Source organism: Gracilinanus agilis, chromosome 4 (assembly GCF_016433145.1).
Source record: "Gracilinanus agilis isolate LMUSP501 chromosome 4, AgileGrace, whole genome shotgun sequence".
Taxonomy (NCBI): domain Eukaryota; kingdom Metazoa; phylum Chordata; class Mammalia; order Didelphimorphia; family Didelphidae; genus Gracilinanus; species Gracilinanus agilis.
In genome coordinates this window covers 40,570,477-40,590,441 of record NC_058133.1, presented here as the reverse complement: position 1 = coordinate 40,590,441, position 19,965 = coordinate 40,570,477, and the positions used below count along the sequence as shown (strand labels likewise).

At 36.1% G+C, this 19,965-nt stretch overlaps 1 long non-coding RNA gene across 1 annotated transcript in view; it reads right to left on the bottom strand.

The window, feature by feature from the left end:
• LOC123247023 overlaps positions 1-5,147 on the bottom strand; it is an 8,850-nt gene extending 3,703 nt beyond the window's left edge. The window contains exons 1-2 of the long non-coding RNA XR_006506132.1: positions 5,065-5,147; positions 1,223-1,387 (exon numbers count right to left, since the gene is read on the bottom strand). This is a non-coding gene — a long non-coding RNA (uncharacterized LOC123247023). The remainder of the gene's footprint in view (positions 1-1,222; positions 1,388-5,064) is intronic.
• Positions 5,148-19,965: the final 14,818 nt, after the last annotated feature.

Below are 19,965 nucleotides of genomic sequence, written 5' to 3'. Positions count from 1 at the left end.
TTTAAACCCTTGTACTTCGGTGTATTGTCTCATAGGTGGAAGATTGGTAAGGGTGGGCAATGGGGGTCAAGTGACTTGCCCAGGGTCACACAGCTGGGAAGTGGCTGAGGCCGGGTTTGAACCTAGGACCTCCCGTCTCTAGGCCTGACTCTCACTCCACTGAGCTACCCAGCTGCCCCCTACCTCAGTACTGTTTTAATTAAAACTATCTTAAAAATATAGGTCCCTTCATAGAAAACATACACACACAAACACAAAACATACATCCTCCATTAATAATTTCTAATAAATATTAATATTATATTTGACTTTAAAATCCTTCACAAATTGGTACTTTCCTAATTTTCCACCTTTCATGTAATTTATTCCCCTCTACAAATTCTATAATCTAAGATTATTGAACTTTTAGTTCTCTGCACACTATACTCCCTCTCCCAACTATGTTCTTTTTCCATAATTTTTTCCTATGTCCAAAACATTCCACCCTCTCTTCTGGGACTACAAAAGCTTCCCTGGCTTCCTTTACACAAGACTTAAATCAAATTACAACTTCTCTATGAAACCTTCCTTAATTATCCCCACTGCTAGTGTCTTCCCTCAGAAAATACTAGCCAGTTATGCTGAATATATCTTGAGCTTGTCATTGTTGTTCAGTCATGTCTGAACCATTCTTTTCCCATTTGGGGTTTCTTGGCAGGAAGACTAGAGTGGTTTTGCCTTTTCCTTTTTTACCTCATTTGATAGGAGGGAACTGAGGAAAACAGAGTTAAAGTGACTTACCCGGGGCCACACAGATGGTGTGTATCTAAGATTTCAACTTATGAAGTTGAGTATTCCTGATACTAAAACCGGTGTTCTATCACCTGCCAACCAGCTGCCCCATACACAATGGACTATATATTGTCTCCTCCGCCTCTAGAATATGAGCTCCTTAAGGCAAGTGTCCTCAAGAAATGTTTATTGACTGACTTTCTGCATGTCTAATACATAGTAAGCACATCATAAAAAATATATACCAATGAATTAGAGGCCTTCTAGTAAAGCTTTCTCATTGAACAAAAAAGGAAACTGAATTCAAAATAAGTTGAATGTTTCCCTTAAGGTCATTCTGAGGCAGTGAATACTAGAATTGAGATTTGATCCCAGAGCCTCTACAACCAAATCTGAAGCTCTTTCAACCACATAATTAATTATCTTATTCAATTGGGTTTTGTAGACTTACTTTTTTATCTTTTGAAATGAAATGATGAATTCTGGTTTCTTCTCATTGTCCCTTCGTTTGCATTGGATCTGACTCTGATTTCATCCAGAGTTTTCTTGGCATAGGTAGTGGAGAGATTGGCACTCTGTCACTGTGCCACCTCACTGCCATCTACTTTGATTTAACCTAGAAATATAAAAAGAACAAGATTTTTACCAACATAAAGCAATAAATGCATAATAGTACAACTATAATTTGGACAATAGTTTGAGCTATCATAACAACATTTTTGATATTAATAATATTTATGATTCTTGAATCCATGGCAGAGAAGATAGCTTTGGACCTTCTTGGCTACCAGGAAATAGCTGATGTTAAGGAAATTATCATGAAAGTGGCAGTGAGAGAATATCCCTTAAGATATATTTACTATAAACCAATGCTTGAAATCATCTCTCTTGTGGAATTTCTCATAGCATAATTGTGTGGCTCATCTATCACTTTTTCTTTGTATTAAAGTGATTAAAATCCATTTTGTCTCCCCCACCATAAACTCTTACAGAATAGAAACTCTATCCTATTGACATCATATCCACACAGACCTAAATACAAGGTTTATGGTAAATGACTGCCAGTTGAATGGAATTGAAAACTACTTACATTAAGTGGTTGACAGGATCCCTAGATTCAGAGGTAAAAGGGACTTTGCTGTTCCTCAAGGTTGATATTCCATTATCTTTACCCATCTGACCTATCTCTGTCTCTTATTGGATGTTCAACCAGGTCACACTAGAGAACCAAAGTGTCTAAGAGGGTTCTAGAGTCCCAGGTCATTTTATCTCCTCCCTCTACAAAGTTCTGCTTGGTTAAACTTACCAGCCCACACAGCTCCAATGATCATCTGTATGGAGATGATTTGGGGATCTATTTATCCACCCCTGACTTCTCTCCTGCCCTCAAGGCCCTCATCAACAACTACCTATTAGACATCCTAATTTTTATGGCCAGGAGATAAACTGAAATTCACCATGTCCCAAACAAAACTCACTTTCTCTCCCTACTCCATCAGCCTTCATCTTTTTTGACTTCTCTGTTATTGTCAAGGGGACCGCCAAAATTTAAGTCACACAAGGTCCCATTCTCAGTATCATTCTCAATACCTTACTTAAGATTCACGTCTCATATTCAATGTCTATTGCCAAGTTTAGTCATTTCTTTGACTTCTCTTGTACACATTCTCTACTTTTTCTCTCTACTCACACTGCCAAAGTTTGGAACAGGACATACTGCCTCACAACTGGACTATTGCAATAGTATTCTGTTAGGTTTCTATGGCTCTCAGATTTCTAGCCCTTTTGGCATAGTTCCAAGTACTCTACAGAATGTTTAGATAAGTTCAAAACTCCACCAACAATGCCTTAGTGTTCCAATCTTGCCACATTTCTCCCAACATTTACCATGTTCTCTTCTGCCATATTGACTAATCTGATAGGTGAGATGGTACCTCAATGTTATTTTAATTAAACCTATCTTCTGAAAAATATAGATCCCTTCATATAAAGCACACACAAACACAAAGACACACACCCTTCTTTAATAATTCTTAATAAATATTAAATATTTTATTTGACTTTAAAGTCCTGGGCAACTTGGTACTTTCCTAAATTCCAGATTTTATATACTTTATTCCCTTCTACAAATTAACCAAAGGTGTCTGATAGGGCTTTAGAGTTCTAGGTCATCACATTTTCTATCTCTTTAAAGTTTTGATAGCTTAATCTATCAAAGATTTATAACCTTTGGGCATAGTTCCAAGTTCTCCCTAGACTATTTGGATGAGTTCAAAGCTCCACCAACAATGCCTTATTGTTCCAATCTTGCCACATTCCTACCAAGATTTACCACTTTCTTTTACTGCCATATTTCACAATGTGATACGTTTGAGGTGGTACCCCAGTGCTGCTTTAATTAAAGCTATCTTCAGAAAAATATAAGTCAATTCATATTAGACATATACACACAAACACAAAGACACACTCATCTTTAATAACTTATAGTAAATATTAAATATTTTATTTGACTTTAAAGATCTTAGCAACTAGGTACATTCCTAAATTCCAGATTTCATATACTTTGTTCCCTTCTACAAATTAACCAAAAGTGTCTGACAGGGCTCTACAGTCCCAGGTCATCTTATCTTCTAGATCTGTAATGCTTTGATGCATTAATCTTATCGGTCTCCACAGGTTCAGTGATCATCTCTATGGAGATGAATTGTGGTTCTATTTATCCACCCTAACTTCTCTCCTGATCTCTAGGCCCTCATCACCAACTGACTATTAGACATCTTAAATTTCATGTCCTACAGATATCAACTGAAACTCACTGTGTCCCAACAAAACTCATTATCCCTCCTTATCCCACAACCTTCATTTATTTTGAATTCTGTCATTTTCAAAAGAACCAAAATTTCCAAATCACTTTAACTCTCACCCTCAGTATCTGCCTTACTTATTATATTCAACCCATGTAGTTAACGTCTGTTGCCAAGTTTAGTCATTTGTTTCACATCTCTTGTAGACATTCTCTATTCCTTCTTTATACTCACTCTGCCACCTTTCTGGAACAAGACATATTGCTTCAAAACTGGACTACTGTGAAAGTCTTCTGTTAGCTTTCCTTGGCTCAGTTTTATACCCCTTTGGGCAGAGTTCCAAGTTTTCCCAAGAATGTTTGCGTGAGTTCCCTACTCCACCAACAATGCTTCAGCATTCTAATCTTGCCACATTCCTACCAACATCTACCACCATCTTTACAGCCATATTAGCCAATCTTATAGGTAGGTGTGAGGAGGTATTTCAGTGTTGTTTTAATTAAAGCTATCTTCTTAAAATTTTAGTACCTTCATATAAAACATACACACAAAACAAAGACACATATACTTCTTTAATTATTGCTAATGAAAATTAATTTTTTTTTTTACTTTTAAGTCTTTGCAACTTGGTTCTTTCCTCTTTTACCTATTCTCATACACTTTATTCCCCTCTAAAAAGTCTATAATCCAAGATTATTGATGTTCTTGTTCTCTGTACACTATACTCCATTTTCCCTACTCAGTTCCTTTTCCATGGTTTTTCCCATGCCTAGTACATTCTGCCTCCTCTTCAATATTAGCTTCCCTGGGTTCCTTTCCAAACAAATTAAATCAAATTCCAACTTCTCTATGAAAGCTTCCCTAAATCATTCCCACTGCTAGTGTCTTCTCTTAGAAAATGCCAGCCATTCATGCTGAATATATCTTGTTCTTATAATTGTTATTCAGGCACCTGTGAAACTTGTTTCCCCATTTGGGGTTTCATGGCAGAAAATACTAGAGCGTTTAGCCATTTCCTTCTTTACCTCATTTGATAAGAGGAACTGAAGCAAATGAAGTTAAAGTGACTTACCCCGTGTCTAAGCTTTCAACTCATGAAGATGAGTTGTCTGGATTCTAAGCCCAGTGTTCTATCACCCTGCCAACTAGCTGCCCAGTACACAATGGTTTGCATATTGTCTCCTCTAGAATATGAGCTCCTTAATGTAAGTGTCCTCAAGAAAAAAAAGTCATTGACTGACTTCATGCATGACAAATACATAGTAAATACTTAATAAAAAAATATCCCACTGAATAAGGGGCCTAGAATCAAGCTCTCATTGAACACACAAGAAAACTGATTCAAGAGAAATTAAATGTTTCCCCCAAGGACACACTGAGGCAGTGAATGGAAGAATTGAGATGAGATCCCACAGCCACTGAGACAAAATCTTAAGCTCCTTCAATGACATAAGTAAATATCTTATTCAATTGGTCCTTGCAGACTTACTTTCTTATCTGATGAAATGAAATGGTGAATTCTCGTTTCTTCTTGTAGTTCCTTATGTTCCATTGTGTCTGACTTGGATTCTATGTAGAGTTTTCTTGGCATAGATATTGGAGTGATTGGCACTCTGTCCACTGTGCCATTTCACTGCCAATCTATTTTGATTTTACCTAGAAATAAAAAAAAAACAAATTTTTTACCATAAAGCAAAAAATGCACAATAGTATGATTATAATTTGAACAATAGCTCTAATTATCATGACAAAAAGTTTTGGTATTAACAATTGTTGTGACTCTTGAATCCATAGCAGAGAAGACAGTTTTGGACTTGCCCAGCTACCAGGAAATAGCTAAAGTTAAGGAAATTATCATGAGAGTGGCAGCGAGAAAACCCTATCACCTTAAGACATTTTTCCTATAATCGACTGCTAGAAATCAACTCTTACTGGATCGTCAACCAGGTCACATTAGTGAGCCAAAAATGTCTGAGAGGGATCTAGAGTCCCAGGTCATTTGATCTTCTGCCTCTATAAAGTTTTCCTTGTTAAACTTATCAACTCCCACAGGTTCAATGATCATCTATAGAGATGATTGGGGGATCTATTTGTTCAGCCCTAACTTTTCTCCTCAACGCTAGGCCTTTATTACAAACTGCTTATAAGATATCTTAAATTTTGTGTCCTCAAGAAATCAACTCAAACTCACCATTTCCCAAACAAATCTCATTGTCTCTCCCTACCCCATCAACCTACATCTTTTTTTACATCTCTCTTATCAAGGGGACCACCATGTTCCCAATCACTCAAGCTCCCATCTTCAGTATCATTCTCAACTCCTTATATTCACAGGAGGTATTTAATATCTTTTGCCAAGTTTAATAATTTCTTTCACATCTCTTGTACACATTCTCTATTCCTTCCCTCTACTCACACTGCCACCATTTAGGACAGGACATATTGTCCTCACAGCTGAGCCATTTCAATAGTCTTCTCTTAGCTTTCCTTGACTCACAGTTTTATATTTTTTTGATATAGTTCCAAATTCTACCTAGAATGTTTGAATGATTTTAAAACTCCACCTACAATGCATTAGAGTTTCAATCTTGCCACATTCCTCCCAGCATTTACCACTTTCTGTTAGAGCCATATTGGCCAATCTGATTGGTGAGAGGTGGTACACTTCAGTGTTTTAATTAAAATTATCTTCTTAAAAATATAGGTCCCTTCATATAAAACAGACACACACAAACACAAAGATACAAACACTTCTTTAATAATATCTAATAAATATTAAATATTTTAATTGACTTTAAAAGTCCTTTGCTAGTTGATACACTCAAATTTCTTTTCATATATTTTATTTCTCTCTACAAATTAACCAAAGATGTCTGACAGATCTCCAGGGTCTGAGATCATCTCATTTCTGAGACTGTTTCCTTTAGTATATCTTATGAACCCCAAGGTTCAAGGATCATCTTGATGGAGATGGTTTTGGGATCTATTTAAACAGCTTTAATTTCTCTCCTGACCTCTAGGTCCTCATCACCCTCTGCCTATTTGACATCTTTAATTTCAAGTCTAGGAGATGTGAACTCAAACTCACTACATTCCGAACAAAACTCATTATCTCTCCCTACCTCAGTGAACTTTCATCTTTTTTGACTTCTGTTATTGTCAAGGAGACCCCCATCTTTCCAATCCCTCAAGCTCCCATCTGCATTATCATTCTTGACTCCTTACTTATACTCAACTCACATACTTAACATCTGTTGCCAATTTTAGCCATTATTTTCACATCTCTTATACACATCCTCTACTCTTCTCTCTACACATGCTGCCACCATCCTTAGACAGGACATACAGCCACACCTGTACTATTTCAATAGTCTTCTGTTAGCTTTCCTTGGCTCAGAGATTTATAACCCTTTGCGCATAGTTCCAAGTTCTCCCTAGAATGTTAGAATGAGTTCAGAAATCCACCAACAATGCCTTAGCATTCCAATCTTGTCACATTCTGACTAACATTTACCACTTTCTGTTAGAGCCATATTGGCCAATTTAATTGGTTTCAGGTGGTACCTCAGTTGTCCCTTTAATTAAAACTATCTTCGGAAAAATATAGGTCAATTTGTAGAAGACATACACACAAACACAAAGACGCAAAACCTTCCTTAATAATTTCTAATTATTATTAAATATTTTATTTGACTTTAAAGTCCTTTGAAACTTGGTTCAGTCCTAACTTTCAGATTTCATATACCTTATTCCACTCTACAAATTAACCAAAGTTGTCTGACAAGGCTTCTAGAGTCACACAGATCATGTCATTTTCTACCTCCCTTAAGTTTTGATAAGTTAATCTTATCAGCCCCCACAGCTTCAATGATCATCTCTATAGAGATGATTCTGAGATCTTTTTATTGTCCCTGACTTCTCTCCTGACCTCCAGTCCCTCATCACCAACTGCCTATTAGACAACTTAAATTTCATGTCCTACAGAAATCAACTGAAACTCACTATGTCCCAACAAAACGAATTATCTCTCCATACCCCACAACTTCATCTTTTTTAAATTCTCTGTCATTTTCAAGGGGATCAGAATCTTCTAAGTCACTCAAACTCCCATCCTCAGTATCACTCTCAACTCCTTACTTATATTCACCCCACATACTTAATGTCTGTTGCCAAATTTAGTCATTTTGTTCACATCTCTTATATACATTCTCTACTCCCTTCTCTACTCACACTGCCAAAGTTCTGCAACATGATGCCTTACAGATGGACTATTAGGATAGTCTTCTCTTAGCTTTCCTTGCCTCAGAGTTTTATAACTCCTTTGACATAATTCCAAGTTCTCCCCAGAATGTTTGAATGTGTTCAAAACTCCACCAACAATTCCTTAGTGTTCCAATCTTGCCACATTCCTACAACATTTACCACTATCTTTTACTGCCATATTGGCCAATCTTATAGGTAGGTATGAGGAGGTACCTCAGTGTTGCTTTAATTAAAGCTATCTTCTTAAAATTTTGGTCCATTCATATAAAACATACACAAAACACAAAGAAACACTTTTTAATCATCACTAATGAAAATTAAATATTTTATTTGACTTTAAAGTCTTTGCTACTTGGTTCTTTACTCTTTCCTGTTCACATATACTTGATTCCCCTCTAAAAATTCTATACTTCAGGATTATTGATCTTCTTGTTCTCTCCACACTATAATCCATGTCCCTACTGTCTTCTTTTTCCATGGTTTTTCCCATGCCTGGTACATTCTGTCCCCACTAGCTTCCCTGGGTTCCTTTCCACAAGACTTAAATTCCAACTTCTCTATGAAACATTCACTAATTATTCACACTGCTAGTATCTTCCCTCAGGAAATACAAGCCATTCACAATGAATATATCTTTGTCTTCTAATTTTTTTTCAGACATGTGTGAACCTTTCTTTCTCTCCATTTCAGGTTTCATAGCAAAAATACTAGACTGGTTTGCTATTTTCTTCTTTACCTTATTTGACAGGAGAAACTGACAAATGGAGTTAAAGTGATCTACCTAGGGTCACACAGATAGTGGGTCTAAGGAGATTTCAACTCATGAAGTTCAGTATTCCTGATTTTAAAACCAGTGTTCTATCACCCTGCCAACCAGCTGCCCCATACACAATGGATTATATATTGTCTCCACCACTCCTAGAATATGAGGCTCCTTAAGGTACATGTACTCAAGAAATGCTTATAAAAATATATAATAAAAAATATACCACTGAATTAAAGGCCTAGAGTCAAGTCTTCTCACTGAACACACTAGATAACGGAATTCTAGAGGAACTGAATGTTTCCCTTAAGGTCAAACTGAGCAGGAAATGGTAGAAATGAGATGCCACATCCACTTAGACCAAATCTTAAGCTCCTTTAATGACATAATATCTTATTCAACTGGTCTTTGTAGACTTACTTTCTTATCTGATGAAATGAAATGATGAATTCTCGTTTCTTTTTGTTGTCCCTTCAGTTCCATTGTTTCTGACTCTGTGATTCCATCTAGAGTTTTCTTGGCATATATATTGGAGTGATTGGCACTCTGTCCACTGAGCCACTTCACTGCCAATCTATTTTGATTTCACCTAGAAGTAAAAAAAAGAACAAGATTTTTACCGACATAAAGTAAAAAATGCACAATAGTATGATTATAATTTGGACAATAGCTCTAATTATCACAACAAAAAGTTTTTATATTAACAATTCTTATGACTCTTGAATCCATAGCAGAGAAGATAGCTTTGGACTTTCCCAGCCACCAGGAAATAGCTGATGTTAAGGAAATTTTCATGAAAATGGCAATGAGAAAACCCAATCCCTTAAGACTGATTTTTCTATACTACAGTGCTTGAAATCATCTCTTATTGGATCATCATCCCGGTCACACCAGTGAGCCAAAGGTATCGAAGAGGGATCTAGAGTCCGAGGTCATTTTATCTCCTCCTTCTATAAAGTTTTGCTTGGTTAAACTTATCAGCCCACACAGGTTCAATGATCATCTCTATGAAGATGATTTTGGGATCTATTAATCTAGGCCTAACTTCTCTCCTGAACTCTAGAGCCTCATCAAAAACTACCTATTAGACATTTTAAATTTCATATCCTAAAGATATCAAATCAAACTCACTATAAACCAAACAAAATTCATTATATCTCCCTACCTCATGAACTTTCATCTTTTTTTACTTCACTGTTATTTGTCAGGCAGAACCCCATTGTCCCAATCACTCAAGCTCCCATCCTTATTATCATTCTCAACTCCTTAAATTCCTCAGACATACTTAAGGTCTGCTGCAAAATTTGGTCAATTCTTTGACATATCTTGTACACATTCTTTAATTTTTCTCTCTACTCACACTGCGAAAGTTCTGCAACAGGACATAATGCCTCACACCTGGTCTATTGCAATAGTCATCTGTTGGCTTTCCTTGGCTCACAGATATATAGCCCTTTTGGCATAGTTCTAAGTTCTCCCCAGAATGTTTGGATGAGGTGAGAACTTCACCAACAATGCATTAGTGTTCCAATCTTGCCACATTTTCTCCCAACATTTACCACTTTCTGTTAGAGCCATGATGGCATATCTGATATGTATGAGATGGTACCTATGGTTTTTTAATTAAAACTATCTTCTTAAAAATATAGGTAACTTCATATGAAACAGACACACATGAACACAAAGTAATACACCCTTCTTTAATAATTTCTAATTAATATTAAACATTTTAATTTACTTTAAAATCCGTTGCTTGTTGGAACATTCATAAATTCCTTTTCATATATTTTATTGCTTCCTACAAAGGTGTCTGACAAGTCTCCAGGGTCTCAGATCATCTCATCTCCTAGACTGTTTCCTTTGATATACCTTATAAACCCAAAAGGATCAAGGAGCTTTAGGGAGATGGCTTGGGGATCTAGTTAAACTGCCTTAATTTCTCTGGTGAACTCTAGGCCCTCATCACCAACTGCCTATTTGACATCTTAAATTTCAAGTCTAGGAGATACGAATTCAAAATCAGTACTTCCCAAAGAAAACTCATTATCTATCCCTACTTCATCAACCTTCATCTTTTTTGACTACTCTGTTATTATCAGGGAACTCCCATCTTCCCAATCACTCTAACTCCGATACTCATTATCATTCTTAATTACTTCTATTCAATATACATGATTAAAGTCTCTTGCCAAGTTCATCCATTACTTTCATGTCTCTTGTAAACATCGTCTACATCTTTTTGTACACATGCTGCCATCATTTTTGGACAGGACATACTATGTCACACCTGGTCTATTGCGATAGTTATCTGTTTGCTTTCCCTCACTCATAGATGTATAAACCATTTGGGTATAGCTCCAAGTTCTCCCCAGAATGTTTCGATGAGTTCAAAACTCCACCAACAATATCTCAGAATTCAAATCTTGCCACATTCTCACAAAATTTACAACTTTCTGTTAAAAGTCACTTGGCCAATCTGATTGGTGTGAGGTGGTACCTCAGTGTGGTTTTAATTAAAATTATCTTCTAAAAAAATAGATTCTTTCACATAAAACAATGACACAAAAACTCAAAGACATACACCTTAATTTAATTATTTTTTTAAAAAATTTTAAATATATTATTTGACCTTAAAGTCCCTGGCAAATTTGTACTTTCCAAATTTTCCTGTTTTCATAGACTTTATTACCCTATAGCAATTAATAAAAAGTGTCTAAAACAGCTCTATAGCCTCAAATCATCTGATCTTCTAGATCTAAACTGGTTTACCTGCTTAATCTAATGAGCCCTCCCCCAAGTTCAATGATCATCTCTTTAGAGGTGATTTGGGGATTTATAAATACAAGCCTAACTTCCCTCCTCACTTATAAAACCTCATCAACATCTACCTATTAGACATTTTAAATTTCACATCCTAGTGAAATCAACTCAAACTCAATATATTCCTAAACAAAAGGCATTATCTCTCCCTATCTCAGGAACTTTCATCTTTTTTGACTACTCTGTTCCTGCAGGGGAACCCCACCTTCCCAAACACTAAAGCCCCCATCCTCAGTATCATTCTTACAATTACTTATATTCAACTCATGTACTTAAAGTCTGCTGCCAAGTTCAGCCATTACTTTCAGATCTCTTGTACACATCCTCTACTTCTCTCTACACATGCTGGCACCATCTTTGGAGAGGACATAATACCTCACACCTAGTTCTATTGCAGTACTCATCTGTTGGCTTTCCTTGGCTCACAGACATAGCCATTTAGGAAGAGTTCCAAGTTCTGCCCAGAATGTCTGGAAAAGATCAGAACTCCACCAACAATGCCTTAGAGTTCCAATATTGTCACATTCCTACCAACATTGCCACTTTCTGTTAGAGCTATATTGGCCAATCTGATTGGTGTGAGGTGGCACCTCAGTGTGATTTTAATTAAAATTATCTTCTAAAAAAATATATCCTTTCAAATAAATCAATAACGCAAAAATTCAAAGACATACAGCCAAATTTAATGATTTTTTAAAAAATTTTAAATATTTAATTTGACCTTAAAGTCCCTGGCAAATTTGTACTTTCCGAATTTTCCTGTTTTCATAAGCTCTATTACCCTTTAGAAATTAAGAAATGGGTCTCAAACGTCTATAGAGTCTCAAATCATATTATCTTCTACCTCTATACTGCTTTACCTGGTTAATCTTATGAGCCCTCCACAAGTTCAATGATCATCTCTTTAGAGGTGATTTCGGGATTTATAAATACAAGCCTAACTTCCCTCCTCACTTATAAAACCTCATGAACATCTACCTATTAGACATTTTAAATTTCACGTCCTAGTGAAATCAATTCAAACTCAATATATTCCTAAACAAAAGGCATTATCTCTCCCTATCTCAGGGACTTTCATCTTTTTTGACTACTCTGTTCCTGTCAGGGGAACCCCACCTTCCCAAACACTAAAGCCCCCATCCTCAGTATCATTCTTACAATTACTTATATTCAACTCATGTACTTAAAGTCTGCTGCCAAGTTCAGCCATTACTTTCATATCTCTTGTACACATCCTCTACTTCTTTCTTCACATACTGGCACCATCTTTGGAGAGGAAACAATACCTCACACCTAGTTCTTTTGCAGTACTCATCTGTTGGCTACTCTTGGTTCACAGATATATAGCCCTTTAGGGAGAGTTCGAAGTTCTCCCCAGAATGTTTGCATGAGGACAGAACTCCATCAACAATGCCTTAGAGTTCCAATCTTGCCATATTCCTACCAACATTAACATTTTGTTAGAGCCATATTGGCCAATCAGATTGGTGTGAGGTGGTATCTATGTGTGGTATTAATTAAAATTATCTTCTAAAAGATAGATCCTTTCACATAAAACAATAACACAAAAACTCAAAGACATACACCCTACATTAATGATTTTGTAAAAAAATTTTAAATATATTATTCATCCTTATAATCCCTGCCAAATTTGTACTTTCCCAATTTTCCTGTTTTCATACACTTTATTACCCTCTAGCAATTAAGAAATGGGTCTAAAACGGCTATAGAGTCTTAAATCATCTCATCTTCAAGCTCTATACTGTTTTACCAACTTAATCTTATGAGCCCGCCCCAAGTTCAATGATCATCTCTTTGGAGGTGATTTTGGGATTTATTAATCCAAGCCTAACTTCTCCCCTGACTTATAGAACCTCATCAACATCTACCTATTAGACACTTTAAATTTGACGTCCTAATGAAATCAACTCAAACTCAATATATTCCAAAACAAAAGCCATAATCTCTACCTACACTCATGAACTTTCATCTTTTTTGACTGCTGTTCTTTTCAAGGGGACTCCAACCTTCCCAATCACTAAAGCCCCCATCCTATGTATCATTCTTAATTCCTTACTCATATTCAACTCACGTACTTAAAGTCTGCTGCCAAGTTCAGCCATTACTTTCAGATCTCTTGTGCGCATCCTCTACTTCTCTCTACATATGCTGGCACCATCTTTGGAGAGGACATAATGCCTCACACCTAGTTCTATTGCAGTACTCATCTGTTGTCTTTCCTTGGCTCACACATTATATAACCCTTTAGGAAGGGTTCCAAGTTCTCCCCAGAATGTTTGCATGAGGTCAGAACTCCACCAACAATGCCTTAGAGTTCCAATCTTGCCACATTCCTACCAACATTACCACTTTATGTTAGAGCCATATTGGCCAATCTGATTAGTGTAAGGTGGTACCTCAGTGTGGTTTTAATTAAAATTATCGTCTAAAAAATATATTCTTTCACAAAAAAAAAAACACAAAAACTCAAAGACATACACCCTAATTTAATGATTTTTTAAAAAAATTTTAAACATATTATTTGACCTTAAAGTCCCTGGCAAATTTGTACATTCCCAATTTTCCTGTTTTCATACACTTTATTACTCTCTAGTAATTAAGAAATGGATCTAAAACGGTTATAGTCTCAAATCATATTATCTCCTACCTCTACACTGTTTTCCCTGGTTAATCTTATGAGCCCTCCCCTAGTTCAATGATCATCCTTTTAGACATGATTTTTGGATTTATTAATCCAAGCCTAACTTCTCTCCTGACTTATACAACCTCATCAACATCTACCTATTAGACACTTTAAATTTCACGTCCTAATGAAATCAGCTCAAACTCAATAAATTCCTAAACAAAAGGCATTATCTCTACCTACCCTCATGAACTTTCATCTTTTTTGATTACTCTATTCTTGTCAAGGGGACTCCAAACTTCCCAATTACTAAAGCCCCCTTCCTCAGTATCATTCTTAACTCTTTACTGATATTCAACTCACGTACTTAGAGTCTGCTGCTAAGTTCAGCCATTACTTTCAGATCTCTTGTACACATCCTCTACTTCTCTCTTCATATACTGGCACCATCTTTGGAGAGGATATAAGGCCTCATACCAGGTCTATTGCAATACTCATCAGATGGCTTTCCTTGGCTCACAAATATATAGTCCTTTGAGCAGAGTTCCAAGTTCTGCCCAGAATGTTTGCATGAGGTCAGAACTCCACCAACAAAGCCAAGAGTTCCAATCTTGCCACATTCCTACCAACATTAACACTTTGTTAGAGCCATATTGCCCGATCTGATAGGTGTGAGGTGGTACCTCAGTGTGGTTTTAATTTAAATTATCTTCTAAAAAAAATAGATCCTTTCTCATAAAACAATAACACAAAAACTCAAAGACATACACCCTACATAAATGATTTTGTAAAAAATTTTAAATATATTATTCATCCTTATAATCCCTGGCAGATTTATACTTTCCCAATTTTCCTGTTTTCGTGTGCTTTATTATATTACCCTCTAGAAATTAAGAAATGGGTCTAAAATGGCTATAGCATCTCAAATCATATTATCTCCTACCTCTATACTGTTTTACCTGGTTAATCTCATGTGCCCTCCCCAAGTTCAATGATCTTCTTCTTTGGAGGTGATTTTGGGATTTATTAATCCAAGCCCAACTTCTCTCCTCATTTATAGAACCTCATCAACATCTACCTATTAGATATTTTAAATTTCACGTCCTAATGAAATCAACTCAAAATCAATATATTCCCAAACAAAAGGCATTATCTCTCCCTACCTCATGATCTTTCATCTTTTTTGACTACTCTGTTCCTGTCAAGAGGATACCCACCTTCCCAATCACTAAAGCCCCCATCCTCTGTATCATTCTTAACTCTTTACTGATATTCAACTCACGTACTTAAAATCTGCTGCCAAGTTCAGCCATTACTTTCAGTTCTCTTGTACACATCCTCTACTTTTCTCTACACATGCTGGCACCGTCTTTGGAGAGGACATAAGGCCTCATACCCTTTCTATTGTAATACCCATCTGATGTCTTTTCTTTGCTCACAAATATATAGCCCTTTGAGCAGAGTTCCATGTTCTGCCCAGAATGTTTGGAGGAGGTCAGAACTCCACCAACAATGCCAAGAGTTCCAATCTTGCCATATTCCTACCAACATTACCACTTTCTCTTAGAGCCATATTGGTCAATCTGATAGGTGTGAGGTGGTACCTAAGTGTGGTTTTAATTAAAATTGTCTTCTAAAAAAATAGATCCTTTCTCATAAAATAATAATACAAAAATTCAAAGACATACACACTACATTAAAGATTTTGTAAAAAATTTTAAATATATTATTCATCTTTATAATCCCTGGCAAATTTGTACTTTCCCAATTTTCCTGTTTTCATACACTTGATTACCATCTAGAAATTAAGAAAAAGCCTGTAGAGTCTCAAATCATCTCATGTTCTAGCTCTATACTGTTTTACCTGCTTAATCTTATGATCCCTCCCAAGTTCAATGATCATCTCTTTGGAGGTGATTTTGGGATTTATCAATCCAAGACTAACTTGTCACCTTATTTATAGAACCTCATCAACATCTACCTTTTAGACATTTTAAATTTCACGTCCTATTCAAATCAATGCAAACTCAATATATTCCTAAACAAAAGCCATTATCTCTTCCTACCTCATGAACTTTCATCTTTTTTGACTACTCTGTTCCTGTCAAGGGGACACCCACCTTCCCAATCACTAAAGCCCCTATCTTCAGTATCATTCTTAACTCTTTACTGATATTCAACTCACGTACTTAAAGTCTGCTCACAAGTTCAGCCATTTCTTTCAGATCTCTTGTACACATCCTCTACTTCTCTCTATACATGCTGGCACCATCTTTGGAGACAACATAATGCCTCATACCCCATCTATTGTAATGCACATCTGATGCCTTTCCTTGGCTCACAAATATATAGCCCTTTGAGCAGAGTTCCAAGTTCTGCCCAGAATGTTTGGAGGAGGTCAGAACTCCACGAACAATGCCAAGAGTTCCAATCTTGCCACATTCCTACCAACATTACCACTTTCTCTTAGAGCCATATTGGTCAATCTGATAGGGGTGAGGTGGTACCTAAGTATGGTTTTAATTAAAATTATCTTCTAAAAATATAGATCCTTTCTCATAAAACAATAATACAAAAACTCAAAGACATACACCCTACATTAATGATTTTGTAAAAAATTTTAAATATATTATTCATTGTTACAATCCCTGGCAAATTTGTACTTTCCAAATTTTCCTGTTTTCATACACTTTATTACCATATAGAAATTAAGAAAAAACCTTTAGAGTCTCAAATCTTCTCATGTTCTAGCTCTATAATGTTTTACCTGCGTAATCTTATGATCCCTCCCAAGTTCAATGATCATCTCTTTGGAGGTGATTTTGGGATTTATTAATCCAAGCTTAACTACTCTCCTGACTTATAGAACCTCATCAACATCTACCTATTAGACATTTTAAATTTCACGTCCTAATGAAATCAACTCCAACTCAATATATTCCTAAAGAAAAGGCATTATCTCTATCTACCCTCATGAACTTTCATCTTTTTTGATTACTCTGTTCTTGTCGAGGGTACTCCAACTTTCCCAATCACTAAAGCCCCCATCCTCAGTATCATTCTTAAATCTTTACTGATATTCAATTCATGTACTTAAAGTCTGCTGCCAAGTTCAGCCATTATTTTCAGATCTCTTGTACACATCCTCTACTTCTCTCTACACATGCTGGCACCATCTTTGGAGAGGACATAATATCTCACACCTAGTTCTATTGCAGTACTCATCTGTTGGCTTTCCTTGGCTCACACATTATATAGCCCTTTAGGAAGGGTTCCAAGTTCTCCCCAGAATGTTTTCATGAGGTCAGAACTCCACCAACAATGCCTTAGAGTTCCAATCTTGCGACATTCCTACCAACATTACCACTTTATGTTAGAGCCATATTGGCCAATCTGATTAGTGTAAGGTGGTACCTCAGTGTGGTTTTAATTAAAATTATCTTCTAAAAGAAATAGGTCCTTTCTCATAAAACAATAACACAAAAACTCAAAGACATACACTCTACATTAATGATTTTGTAAAAAATTTTAAATATATTATTCCTCCTTATATTCCTTGGCAAATTTGTACTTTCCATGAATTTTCCTGTTTTCATACACTTTATTACCATCTAGAACTTAAGAAAAAGGCCTTAGAGTCTCAAATTATCTCATGTTCTAGCTCTATCCTCTTTTACCTGCTTAATCTTATGAGCCCTCCCCAAGTTTAATGATCATCTCTTCAGAGGTGATTTTGGGATACATTAGTCCAAGCCTAACTTCTCTCATCATTTATAGAACCTCATCAACATCTACCTATTAGACACTTTAAATTTCACGTCCTAATGAAATCAGCTCAAACTCAATATATTCCAAAACAAAAGCCATTATCTCTACCTACCCTCATGAACTTTCATCTTTTTTGACTAGCTGTTCCTGTCAGGGGGACTCCCACCTTCCCAATCACTAAAGCCCCCATCCTCAGTATCCTTCTCAACTCTTATATTCAACTCACCTACTTAAAGTGTGCTGCCAAGTTCAACCATTACTTTCAGATCTCTTGTACACATCCTCTACTTCTCTCTACACATGCTGGCACCATCTTTGGAGAGGACATAATGTCTCACACCTGGTCTATTACAGTACTCATCTGTTGGCTTTCCTTGGCTCACAGATATATAGCATTTTTGGCAGAGTTCCAAGTTATCCCCAGAATTTTTCGATGAGGTGAGAACTCCACCAACAATGCCAAGAGTTCCAATCTTGCCACATTCTTACCAATATTACCACTTTCTGTTAGAGCCATGTTGGCCAATCTGATAGGTATGAGATCGTACCTCTGTATTGTTTTAATTAAAACTGTCTTCTTTAAAATATGGGTCCCTTCATATAAAACAGACACACAGGAACACAAAGACACATACCCTTCTTTAATAATTCTTAATAACTTTTAAAATTTTAATTGACTTTAAAATCTTTTCTTTTTGGTATACTCATAAATTTCCTTTTTTCATATATTTTATTCCTCTCTTCAAATTACCCAAAGGTATCTGAGAGTTCTCCAGAGTCTCCGATCATCTCATCTCCTAGACTTTTTCCCTTGGTATATCTTATGAACCTCAAAGTTTCAAGGATCATCTTTATGGAGATGGTATTGGGATCTATTTATACAGCCTTAATTTCTCTCCTGATCTCTACATCCTCATCACCAACATCCTATTAATCGTCTTAAATTTCAAGTCTAGGAAATATGAACTCAAACTCACCACATCCCAACATTCATTTTTTTTACTTCTGTTATTGTAAGGGGAATCACCATCTACCCCATCCCTCTAACTCCCATCCTCAGTATCATTAACTACTTACTTATATTCAATGGATGTAATTAAAAAGTCTTGTCATCAAGGTTAGCCATTACTTTCAAATCTCTTGTACACATCTTCTACTTCTTAACTTTATACATGTTACCACCGTCTTTGGACAGGACATACCATCTCACACCTGGTCTATTGCGGTAGTCATATGTTCGCTTTTCCTCACTCACAGATACATAAACCCTTTGGGCATAGTTCCAAGTCCTCCCCAGAATATTTGAATGAGTTCAAAACTCCACCAACAATGCCTTAGAGTTCCAATCTTGCACATTCCTTCCAGCATTTACCACTTTGTCAGAGCCATATTGGCCAATTTGATTGGTTTGAGGTGTACAGTACCTCACTGTTCTTTTAATTAAATTATTTTTTGAAAAATATAGGTCAATTTATAGAAGACATATACACACAAACACAAAGACTCAAAACCTTCCTTAATAATTTCTAATGATTATTAAATATTTTATTTGACTTTAAAGTCCTTGCTAACTTGGTACAGTTTTAACTTTTAGATTTCATATACCTTATTCCACTCTATAAATTTCTAAAATTGTCTGACTCCCCTCAAGAGTCACACATCATGTCATTTTCTACCTCTTTTAAGTTTTGATGAGTTAATCTTATCAGCCCCCACAGCTTCAATGATCATCTCTACAGAGATGATTTTGAGATCTATTTATCCTCCCCTAACTTCTCTCCTGATCTCTAGGCCCTCATTACCAACTGCCTATTAGACAACTTAAATTTCATATCCTACCAAAATCAACTGAAACTCACTGTGTCCCAACAAAACACATTATCTCTCCATACTCCACAACTTCATCTCTTTTAAATTCTCTGTGATTTTCAGGGTGTATCAGAATCTTCCACATCTCTCAAACCTCCCATGCTCAGTATCTTTCTCAAATCCTTACTTGTATTCTCCCCACATACTCCCCACATGGCAACTTAACTGTTGCCAAAATTAGTCATTTCTTTCACATCATTTATTCACATGCTCTACTCCCCTCTACTCACAATGCCAATGTTCTTCAACAGGACATATTGCCT